Raw genomic sequence first — 12,279 nt, 5'->3', positions numbered from 1 at the left:
TGGCGTTGGCCCATCCAAGGAGGGATCAATCTGAGCTGAGAGTCCTGATCTAAATGGCTGAACAATATTCACGACACTGACCCTGGATCCGTATCTAACATGCAATAAGAAAGTTACATGGAAAATTTACTTCTTTCCAATTCTGCCTTATTTACTTCTTTCCTAATTAACCATTCTATCCTGGCGATTCCTCAACCTTAGAGCATCTCCAGCGGCGCCCCCAACAAGCCCCCCCTCCCCCCCCCCCACACCAGGGCCCTTTTTTATCCACAGAGCCGAAAACTTGGCTCAGTTGCGCCCCCAGAAGTCCACTTTTCGCTGGTTATGGACGAATTTGGCACCAGCGGACACAGGCCGAACCCAGCATGCTGGGGGGCGCCTGGAGGCGCTGGGGGAAACCATTTTGGCGCAAAAGACTAGCAGGCCCGGTGAGTCAGCGACCGGGCGCGCTCGTCGTCCTCGTCGCCTCGGTTTTCCACGAGGAATCAATGCCAAGGCTGTCGCGCCAATCAGCCTTCCATTCATGCCTCGTCGGCGGCACAGTGAAGGCGCGGCGACGCGCGTCCTCGCCGGTGAGCGCATTAATATGCTATTTAATATGATTTTTGGGACAAACCTATTAACCTAGAGCCCAGTGCCGGTTTCTGTTTTTTCCTTGTTTTAGAGTGTCACAAAAAAGGAATACCTAACGGAGTCCAAATGGAATAAAACTTTCATGATGATTTTTATTGGACCAGAAGACACCTAGGATACTTGGAGTGCAAGACAAAAGAGCCACGAGGCGGCCACAAGGGTGGAGGGCGCGCCCAGGGGGTAGGGTGCGCCCCCTGACCTTGTGGGCCCATCGATGACCCCCTGACCTAGATCTTCCTCCTATATATACTCTTATACCCCACAAACATCCAGGGGAGCCACGAAACCACTTTTCCACCGCCGCAACCTTCTGTACCCGTGATATCCCATCTTGGGGCCTTTTCCGGCATCCTGTCGGAGGGGGATTCGATCACGGAGGGCTTCTCAATCAACAACATTGCCTCTTCGATGAAGCATGAGTAGTTTACCACAGACCTACGGGTCCATAGCTAGTAGCTAGATGGATTCTTCTTTCTCTTTGATTCTTAATACAAAGTTCTCCTCGATGTTCTTGGAGATCTATTAGATGTAATACTCTTTTGCGGTGTGTTTGTCGAGATCCGATGAATTTTGGATTTATGATCAGCTTATCTATGAATATTATTTGAATCTCCTCTGAATTTTTATATGCATGATTTGATATCTTTGCAAGTCTCTTCGAACTATCGATTTGGTTTGGCCAACTAGATTGGGTTTTCTTACAATGGGAGAAGTGCATAGATTTGCGTTCAATCTTGCAGTGTCCTTTCCTATTGACAGTAGGGTCATCAAGGCACATATTTTATTATTGCCATCGAGGATAAAAAGATGGGGTTTTCATCATATTGCTTGAGTTAATTCCTCTAGATCATGTCATCTTGCTTAATGCGTTACTCCGTTCTTTATGAACTTAATACTCTAGATGCATGCTGGATAGCTGTCGATGTGTGGAGTAATAGTAGTAGAGCATAATCGTTTCGGTCTACTTGACACAGACGTGATGCCTATATTCATGATCATTGCCTTAGATATCATCATAACTTTGCGCTTTTCTATCAATTGCTTGGCAGTAATTTGTTCACCCACCGTATTATTTTCTATCTTGAGAGAAGCCTCTAGTGAAACCTATGGCCCCGGGTCTATTTTCCATCATATAGGTTTCTGATCTACAATTCTAGTTTCGTGCAATCTTTTACATTTTGTTCCATATACCAAAAATACCAAAAACATTACTTTACCGTTTATCCATCTCTATCAGATCTCACGTTGCAAATAACGGTGAAGAGATTGACAACCCCTTTATCGTGTTGGGTGCAAGGTTGGTGTTTGTTTGTGCAGGTATTCTGTGGATTGCTCGTTGTCTCCTACTGGATTGATACCTTGGTTCTCAGAACTGAGGTGAATACTAACACTATTGTGCTGCATCACCCTTTCCTCTTCAAGGAAAAAACCAACGCAATCTCAAGAGGTAGCACGCGCGTTTCTCTTCTCTCACATGAACAATTTTTTTTTCTTCTGAGTGGAATGTACAAGCCTAGGCTTGAACGGGATTCAAGGAGGTTATGGTTGAAGATCATTAGGCTCTGAAGGTGTTATCTCACATGCTTGTGTTTAGTCGAGATGGTCGACTATAACATGATGTAACAGGGAGTACACGCAATGGGACGGGAAAAGATAATGATCTTCTCCTCTATTGTGTTGGTGACTTACAACTGCGGCCGCGGCAAGCGGGGGCGGCAACACTGGACGACTGCACTTTGGTGGTGCTCCCCGAGTACCGTGTCTTGGTTCCCGGGATGAAAACCCAAGTTCTGGCCTTTATTGGTTGTACCTTGCAATGGCCTTGTCGAACACATTGTTTTGGGGTGAACTCAGACTTTCTCCAGGGCGAAAAGTGAAGATCTTCGGTCAGGCAAATTGTAACACCTTGGAGTCGCCTTAGTATTATATCATGTTAAATTAGAATCGTATTTTGATCTTCCTAGGTATTGATTTTTGCGCGAAACAAAATACATGAAGAAAATAGGAACTGGCATGGAGCCTTAAATTAATAGTTTAGTCAAAAATTGTATAAAATATTCCAAAGTGATAACACAATAGCATTAACCAATAAAAAACTATACATACATTTCATGACATAATAGCGCATAGAGCTTAGTGCCAGTTCAAACATCTCAATTTTGTACGCACATGCACAAAATTTATAGGAATTTCAAACATCTCAATTTTGTAGGTACTGTCAGCTGATGTGGTAGACATTGCAATTAACCGTACCCTATATGTGGTGTTAGGGCATCTCCTTCTTCTGGACTGACGTCAGCCCGTCCCAGAGAGCATTGGCAGGGGAGGGATCCATCATGGGAGTGGTGCGGAGAGGGATCAGAGGTTGATGACAGCAGCCATGGCCGGGGTACCGACTTCTATAACAATGGTAGGAGGCAGACGGACGGATGAGTGGCGCCGGAGGAGTTGCCTCGGCAACCACGTGCCATCAATGCGGGCGGCAGTCGGACGGACGGGCTGCCGCCGTGTCGTTTGAATGTGTGGTTTTTTGGTGGATCAGAGCGGTCAGAGACAGGCTTGGGAGCGGTCCGGACTCCTGCCAACCTTCCCACGTTTGTCTCTGGTTAGCGGGAGAAAACAGGTCCGGACAGCCCAGCGGACCGATGCAGGCCCGCGTTGGATGGCTTCCGCGGTCCGGACCGATATAGGTTGTTCTCAGTGTTTTCAGAAAGAAAAATCCCCAGTGTTTTTTCTTAGAAGATTGATTTTCTCAGTGGAACATAGAAGGCTGGGCTTGGATGGGCCAACCTTACATCTTACATGGCATGCTAAGCCTGCAGCTGCGTACAACCTCAGCGTTAATCTCAAAAAAAGAAAAAGAAAAATTCAGCGTTCCAACACTCAGCTGCCTGCTTCCCATTGTCTAAAATCTGAAAACTGCCGTACCCCCCAGTCTCTCCACTCTCAGCAGTGGACGGACTAGAGAAAGAAGGATCGGAGCAGTCGGCGACCTCACCCTGGCCTGTACCCGTCCGCATCCTCGAAGATCCGATCCTGGTTAGCCCACCCCTTTTCTTTCCCTTCCTTCTCCATCTAATCTACTAGTGATTCCTTTTCGTGTCATCTTATTTTCCCTCTATTAGTAAACCCTAGCCAGATTTTCCCCTCCTAATCAAACCCTAACATCCATCCTCTTCTACAGCAGTGCAGAGAGAGAGAGAGAGAGAGAGAGAGGAGAGGGTACCGCTGATGGATCTCGCTGCCGAGACTCCCCAAGGCCAAGGGTAAGATCCCATTGGTGTTCCCCCCCCCCCCTCTTAATTTTGTGTCGTGCACTACTTGCTTTGTATATGCTATCGCTATTCTGGACGGATGTGGATATGTGTGTTGGATTCTAGCAGCTGCCCTGATGTGAATATATGTGTGTCCATTGATTAAATTCCTTTTCATGCCAGGGCCGATACCTTTCCCACGCGTGTGGACGGCAGTTGGCTGCGCTGTTCTGTGCCGCTGGCCGACCCAGTGTCCGAGGTGCTTGGCGACGACAACCTCCTCATCGAGATCCTCGTCCGCCTCCCTCCGAAGCAGTCCTCGCTCTCCCGTTCGTCCGTCGTATCCAAGCACTGGGGCAGCATCCTCTACGACCCCCAGTTCCGCAAATCCTTCCTCAAGCACCACCGGAAGCCTCCTCTGCTTGGGTTCTTCAGAGGGTATGCTAAAAGCTTCATTCCTGCCATGGACTCGCCTTACCGTATCCCTACTGCCCGCTTCTCCCTGCCCAAGAGCACCATAGCCTACCACACTGATGAAGCATACATGGGCTGCTGCCATGGTCTCTCTGTCCTAATTGACACGAATAAGCATGACACCGTCGTGTGGGATCCCCTCACCGGCAAAGAGCACATCTTGGCTTTTCCACCAGTATTCCACTCTATGAGGACAAACTCAACCTGGCATGGCGTTGTACTGTGCGTTGATGCTGAAGATGGGCACGTCCATGGAGATTTCTTCTCAAGCCCATTTAAATTGGTTTAGGTCTGCGATGGATTCAGTACACAGGCATCTTGTTCTCTCTACGACTCGTAGCGTTTGGGGCAATATTTTCTCGGTGACCATAGCAAATAAGATTTCTGCGACAAGCCACAGCATCCTTGTCGGGAATACACTTTGCTGGTTGATTTGTGGTGGTTAAGTTCTTGTTTTTTATTTCGAAATGCAAAGTCTTGTTGTGATCAAGACATCGGTGGAAAACCATGTTACCAACGACCGGTGTTTTCAGCTCTTGCGGATGGCCGATGGTGGCCTTGGCCTTGCTGGTTTGTTGGACCCGACGATCCAATTATGGATAGGAAATCTAACTGTGATGGTATTGACGAATGGGTGTTGCTGCGCACAACCATTCCACTGGATGAGATGCTTCCAAGGAGAATAAGTTATGGATTTTTTGTTGGGTATGATGAGGACACAAATTTGGTTGTTCTATATACGATGATTGGCAACTTCACGCTCCAAATTGACTCGATGCAGATCAAGCATATTGTTAAAAGAAACTAGATATGTCATGACACCTTTCATACCTACAGGAATTTCTATACTACATGTAATTGCTTTGATGCCTGGCCATTGCTAAAGGCTAAATACAATTACGTGCTTGTAATGATCTTTTCATCAGAGGGTTTCTAGAAAATGGATAATGGCAATAGCTGCAGGAGTGAAACCATCTGAAATAATTAATCAATTGGAACATCTGGAGGCGGTTTAAGGCTTGTCATGTTTTCTTATTCACTATTCTTCCTTGTAAGAATTAAATTTATATTGATCGATCTTGATATAAATCGTCAACTCATGAATCTTGTGCTCTAGTTTTTATCGAAGAGTAGCACTAGTTTATTAATTTCACGTAGTGCTATGTTATGCTTGTTTTGGAACTCTGGTTTCCCATTCCGTGCATACTTTATTTTGGCTTTATTGTCATAATTGGTACACAACTTACTCGACAATTATTCTGGGTAAATGCATTTTCTCTAAACATATAATACACTAATTCTTTTTTGGACCTGGCAATATATGTGGAGCCACATTGGACTTTTCTTTGAATTTTCATTTGGTTTGGGTTTCATTTTCTTCTAGGCAGCGGAGTTGGGAGGAAAGGGACGGATCTGGCCAGAACTTTGAACACACCTGATATGCTAATGTTCTATCTTTGTCAAACAACTTAGGTAATTTTCTATTTTCTTATACCCTTTTTTTCTTGGTTACCCAATTTACAAGATGGTGCATAGTCTATGCTTGCATTTTCCTTCGTACTAGACATACTAGCTTGGCATACTAGACGTTTTTCTATCGTACTCCGAGCCTCATAAATAGCATGGCACAAAAGAGTAAATCTGGAATGAGTCAACATTCTTGGGAGTTCTGTTTTTTTTGCGTCACATGATTGGTGGCAAGTCACCGATCTCCTAGTTTCAACTGCGATCGTACATAGTTATGTAGCAAGAATCTTGTAAACATGTCAACATACAGCTGCCAGTACAAACTAAATGCTCTGTTATTGTTGTTCTCCATTTGTGTTATCAGTTTGTCGAATAATGATGGGATGATTGAGCTCTGGATATTTTTTCGTATAATTTGCACTATGGCAAGGTTAATATTTATTTTTGGGAATCATCCATAATTTGTTTTTCTGAGTGGGCATGATAAATTAGTTTGACTGAGATGCCGTTGATGTTCTGCAGGTATCCAGAGTTAAATTCGGGTGGTTGAGATGCGGACATGGCTATTTGGTGTAAAGAAGTTGTTCCATTTTGTATGGTGTGTGGTGGATGCTCAAAGTGTCCTACTATGTAGTTTGCAGATTCTTCCATTGTGTATGCCGCGCGGATGTGTTGTGGTCGATGCTTGTTCTACATTTATGTATTGCCGCCTGTGAAGTGGAATTTGTTGGATTTAATCATGTGGACTCTTTTATACTATTATTATCTAATGTCGACATGTGTACCTGGTTACTAGTTAGTGTCTCATGGAGTAGGCTCTAGCACTTTACAGTGTTTCTTGGTATCCATGGTTGATTTCTGTGAGTCTTCCTTGTGATTTAATATTGATAAAGCTGCTTCGATCTCCACTTACGGAAGAGGAATACAATGCCTGCATAGGCCCAGAGGCAGACATGGCACACCACCAAGCTCCAGTTGTCTACATTGTTGGGCTGCTACATGATACTTTAGCACCTCTGATGTTTCAGCAACATGAAAAGCAACTGTTGCATATCTTATATACAGGGCCGTCTCCAGGAATTCGGGGCCCGGATGCGAAATGCAAAATGAATTTCTATAGTTTAAAAAATTCTTGTAACTAAAATATTTATATACAACTAAAGAACACTCTCGTTTAAGCCATTACCTTTAAATATGTGGTATTTTGTACAATATTATGGAATGTATCAAATACACCAACTATCTTCTATAAAGAACACATCGGTGAAGCAATAAACATAGAAAAGTTTATTAAGTAACTTACTTAAGAACTGATGCACATATACAGTATACCCATTAACCATTAAATTATTGAACATGAAAAATGACCTAAATAATACTTCTTGGTCTTGGGGCCACCTGATGGACATGGACTGGTCGGTGATTATCAAATAAATCTCCAAATCAATCTGGCCTAAGCCCGAGCGCTTGACTGCCGGCTAGCAGCGGCTGCCTTCTTCTTTTTCTGGCTACGTTGGACCTTGCTGGGGCTCGTTTCTGCTCGAATTTGTTATGCGAATTTAGGAGGGCTGGAAAGAATAGTGGGGCATAAGGCTGACCTAGAGGGGGGAGTTGGGGAGAGGCTCGGGGCGTACGATCGATCGATTGGGAGGAAGCGCTCGGGCGGTCAGATCAGGCCTGATAAAAAATATACAAAGTTGGCCCAAAAAATTGGGGCCCCTTGGGATTTAGGGGCCCGGTGCGGTTGAACTGCTCGCACAGCCCCCTGGACGGGACTGCTTATATATCTGCATTGGCTTGAGAGGCAGGCAAGAAGGATCTGCTGCCAAAACGCACAACCAAGAGCACAACATCAGGAGGAAGCACGAAATGGAGCGGCCACAACGCTTAATTGTTCGTGCTCTATGAAAGCTGTTAGGAGTCTATGTCAGTTTACCATTGTTTCAATGACAAATTTGATATTTTTTTATTGTGAGTTCATTTTGATGTGCTTCTGATCCTAAGATGTCAGTTGACTTCGATGCATATCTGTCCCAAAATTTGTCATGGTCCAGGATGCACACAAATATTTTTGCATTCTCTGGCTGTTGGCAATCCATTAGTCATTATTGGTAGACAATGCATGCATCTGACATCAAAGTAACTTCTTGTGTTAAAAAAATCAAAGTAATTTCTTGATGAGAGTGTTAAACTGTGGTTTAGTGCACAAAATGAAAAGGAGGTGCTGAGAAATTTTATTCATTAATCGTGTGATGATTACTACAAAAGAAACAACCAATGCCAAATTTTTTTGGACTGGGTGCAGTCTAATATGTATTCCTTGGTTGCTACATGACCCTTCAACACCACCTCTTATGTTTTCAGTAACATGGAAAGTATCACTTATGTTTTCAGTTTACTGGTTATCATTGATTTCATTTTTATGATAGGATTGCTCGATATGGTGTGTGTGTGTGTGTGTGTGTGTGTGTGTGTGTGCGTGCGTGTGTGTGTGTGTGTGTGTGTGTGTGATATACATTTTCTAGATGAATGTTTGTGTGATATACATGTGGACACAAGACATTTTATGATGGGTCCACCTCACCTCAATTTTTTTTCGTCCTCCGCCACTGGATACACTCGTATCTATGTTCAAAGGAAGAACCTGATTCTGAAGGGAAAAAAACATAGAAGACATGGTGGAGACTTTTGGCTAGCATCATGACAAATTAGAAGACAACACCAAATTTAGAGGGAGACGGAAAAGCTGATCATGACCAGCTACATGCCCTTTTCCTAGAGGGAGCAACGACATACATCTGTTTATTTCATTTGAGAACAACGACTCATATATATATATATATATATATATATATATATATATATATATATATATATATATATATATATATATATTTGGATCACGGTCGGCCCTATATATAGGCGATCGGTTGTTTCCCGAGATTCGAAACCTAGGTAACCAGTGCGCCCTACCTTATCCATACTGCACACCACTACCCCACGAGCCACCGCTGCCTCCCTGCCTCACGGCGCGCCACCGCCCACACCACGGCTCCTCGCCTCCCCGCCGCCCGATGCGTCGCCTCCCTACCGCCCGATGCGTCGCCTCCCTGCTGCTCGACGCGCCGCCGCCCCACCCCATGACGCACCGCCTCCCTGTAGGCCGTCGTCCCCACGCCATGGCGCATCGCCTCCCCGCCGACGAACGCGCCGCCGCGTCGCCTCCTGGCACAGCTCCTACCAGCCTCCCAGCGCACTGGCGCCGCGAATCACGCGTAACTCGCCGTCCCTCGTGTGCTAGCCACCGCGCGCATCACGCCCGCCCCCACCACCTGAACATCGATCCAGTCGAGGGGCGGCAAGATCCAGCCGACCGCGACCCTCGAAGACGGACGGGAAGCGGCGTGCGGGGGATTCCCTCCTGCTCACAGCCGAAGGAGTCGTTGCTTCCGCCGCCGTCCTCCGGGGCGACCATGCCGGACGCCGCTGAACCGCTTGCTAGATCCTTATCTTCCCCACGTCCTGCATCGTCCGACACAACTGGACTTGAAACTGCATGACAGCTTCCTTCCGCGAGGACAGCTTGCCGGTTTCTCTTGATCTTGCCCCAAAATCTGGAAATAGCCATGACTTAGTTTGGCCTCGCAAACCACTTGAGTTTGATGTTTTTCTTTGTTCAGAACAGCTTCAGTTAAATGTGTGTGTGCTGATGTGTTCGTCTGTGATGCATGCTCCCGTCCTCCACCCTAAAAATGCACCGGCGCCAAATTTTCTTGTTGTTTAGCCGCAACAATATTTCTTGATGCCTGCTCTTTTGACGGTGATTAACTGATGCTTGTTGATAATGGTGCATGATGTTGCCTGTATAAATAAAGTGTGTGGCTTTGAATTGATGGTTCTTGCTGATGCAATGACCGGTGCTTTGTTTCTATTCTAAAGCTTGAAAGTTTTTTATTTTGAGCTGGTGATCTTGTGCTATACGTGACCACTTGGTCGATGTTGTGTTGTTTCTTGATGGCATATTATTTGTTATAACTACATCTGCTTTGCTTGTTTCTTACTTGCATCGCCTTGGCTCTTGTAATGTTACTTGCTCTGGTTGTAAAATGTACGCGAAATTATACACACGACAGTTGCTGGACGAACTCTGGACGATTGAAGAATTGAACGGTACTGTTTACCTTTGCTCTAGCATCGATGGCTTGATGCACTACATCGTCTGAAGATCATCGATGCGCTACATCGCCTGAAGATCATCGATGCGCTACATCGTCTAAAGATCGTCCAGAACCCTTCGGCTGTGTAGCAGCACTCAAATGTACGCAGTCTTATGTTTGTTATGTGATTGAAATATGGTGCAAAACTGGGTGGAGTTGTTTCTCACATATGTATGTTCTCGACATGGTTGAAGCTTCATAGGACTTTTTTCCTTTCCAATGTCAGAAGCTAATTCGCGAAAAAGGTTTCGTAACCTCATTTACAGGAGAAGGTAGACATAAAACCCGAGGTTCAAAATTTTTAACTACAATTATTTGTGTCTGAAAGAAAAACTGCACAAAAGTTTGGAATTGGTAAAATTAGAAGGAACAACAACACTAAGAAAACATCAATATGTTTGTTGAAAAAACAGGCCCCCAATATTCTGAAAGTTCACGCTAAAAAAATCCATTAAGTTGGAAGAAGTTCAAAATAATAGACAACAATTCATGTTTATAAAAGAAGGATTTTTCCATTTAAAATAATAAACAAGGAAGTTGAAATTTAAAAAGGTAAGCAGTTTGTTGGTAATAAAATAATGAGATTTTTCTCATGGCTAAAAACCCAAAATACATTTTTTGGTTTTTCCATGTTTCTAAAAATATAAAATCATGAAGTTCAATTTGAAATAAACGAACAGTCCAGTGAGCATAAAACCCTAGTATTTCCTATTTCTAAAAAAATAACCACCAAATTCGAATTAACATTACAGAGCAGTTCAAAAGTTTATAAAAAAGCAGATTTTCCTCATTTCTAAAAAAACCATAAAGTTCAAATTAAATTAACAGAGCGGTTCAATGTTTGTTATAAAACTGGGATTTTCAGCATTGCGAGCGGAAAGTACCAAAGTGTATGTCCATCTTCTCATGGATTTTGTATTCCTAGAATCTTTCTCGTGGATTAAAATGTCAATCCTTCCATCACATTTTTATTTTGGTTTTTGTTACTACCAAATTCTTTTTCATGGGTTACCTTCGAAAAATTTAATCAGCTTTGTATTAAATGTACCAAGTTTCATAAAAAATGTGAAAAGTTAACACGGAAAAAAGCAGAGAAGTTAAATGCTAATTAGTAACTTTGAATAACCAAGAAGTTCAACTTAAAAAAGTAGCGAAGTTCGAAGTTTTTAAAAAGTGAGATTTTTTTTCTCGTCAGTAAAGAATAAAACAAAAAATTTGAAATTAAAATAAAGGAACAACTAAAAAAGTTTAAATAGATTTTCTGCATTTTGAAAACACAATAAGCTCAAACTAAAAGAGCCAAGAACTTCAAGATAAAAGAACAAAATGGTTTAATGTATACAAAATGATTTCTTTTCAGTTTTAAAAAATAAAACCAAGAAGGTCAAATTGAAATAATATAGCGGTTCCATTTTTTAATATAAAACATATTTCTCCAATTCTAACAAGACTCCTATAAGCTCAAACAAAAAAACTAGGAGTTTAAATTTAATATACGAAGAGGTTCGATATTTATTATTAAATTAGAATTTTCCTTGTTACAAAAGAATACCCAAAGAAGGCCAAATTAAAAAAAGAGCAACTCAATTTTTTTTAGAGAAAATGGATTTTCCTTGTTTCTACAAAAAACTTAGAGGTTCAAATTTAAATAACTGAGAAGTTCAATGTTTCTAAAAAAACCAAGAAGGTGAAATTAATAAACAAGCAATTCAAAAAGTTTACAAAGTTAGACTTTCCCTTTGTTAAAAAATACCTAGAAGTTCAAATTTAAATAATTGAGGAGTTTGATATTTATGATAAAACTAGGACTTTTCTTGTTACTAATGAATAACACCAAGAAGTCCTAATTGAGAAAATGAAGTTGTTTGATGTTTATAAATACTTAGATTTTCCCCAATACTAAAAATGATGAAGTTTGATGTCCATAAAAAATGCAAATTTTTCTCATACCAAGAAGTTCAGTTCGAAAATAAACAAGAAGTTGTATGATGTTTTTTACAAAATTAGGAATTTTTCCATTGCAAATGAATAACACCAAGAAGTCCAAACTAAAAAAACCAAGAAGTTCAATTTTAAAAAATACAATAGTTCAATGTATATGAAAAAAGTCGTATTTTCCTCGATAATAAATAATAAACCAAGATGTTCAATTTCAAAAAATGGAGCAGTTCAATATTTATCACAAAAACTCAAATTTGTCCCATTGCTAACGAACAAACCAAGAAGTTAAGTTT

The 12,279-nt window shown here is 42.3% G+C and overlaps 1 pseudogene; it reads left to right on the top strand.

Moving 5' to 3' along the window:
- Positions 1 to 365: 365 nt before the first annotated feature.
- Positions 366 to 4,807, top strand: LOC123057312 (uncharacterized; annotated as a pseudogene).
- The last annotated feature ends 7,472 nt before the right edge of the window (positions 4,808 to 12,279 follow it).

The sequence above is a fragment of the Triticum aestivum genome, chromosome 3A (genome assembly GCF_018294505.1).
Source record: "Triticum aestivum cultivar Chinese Spring chromosome 3A, IWGSC CS RefSeq v2.1, whole genome shotgun sequence".
NCBI lineage: Eukaryota > Viridiplantae > Streptophyta > Magnoliopsida > Poales > Poaceae > Triticum > Triticum aestivum.
The sequence above is the reverse complement of the archived record's forward strand: the minus strand, read 5'-3'. Positions and strand labels throughout refer to the sequence as shown.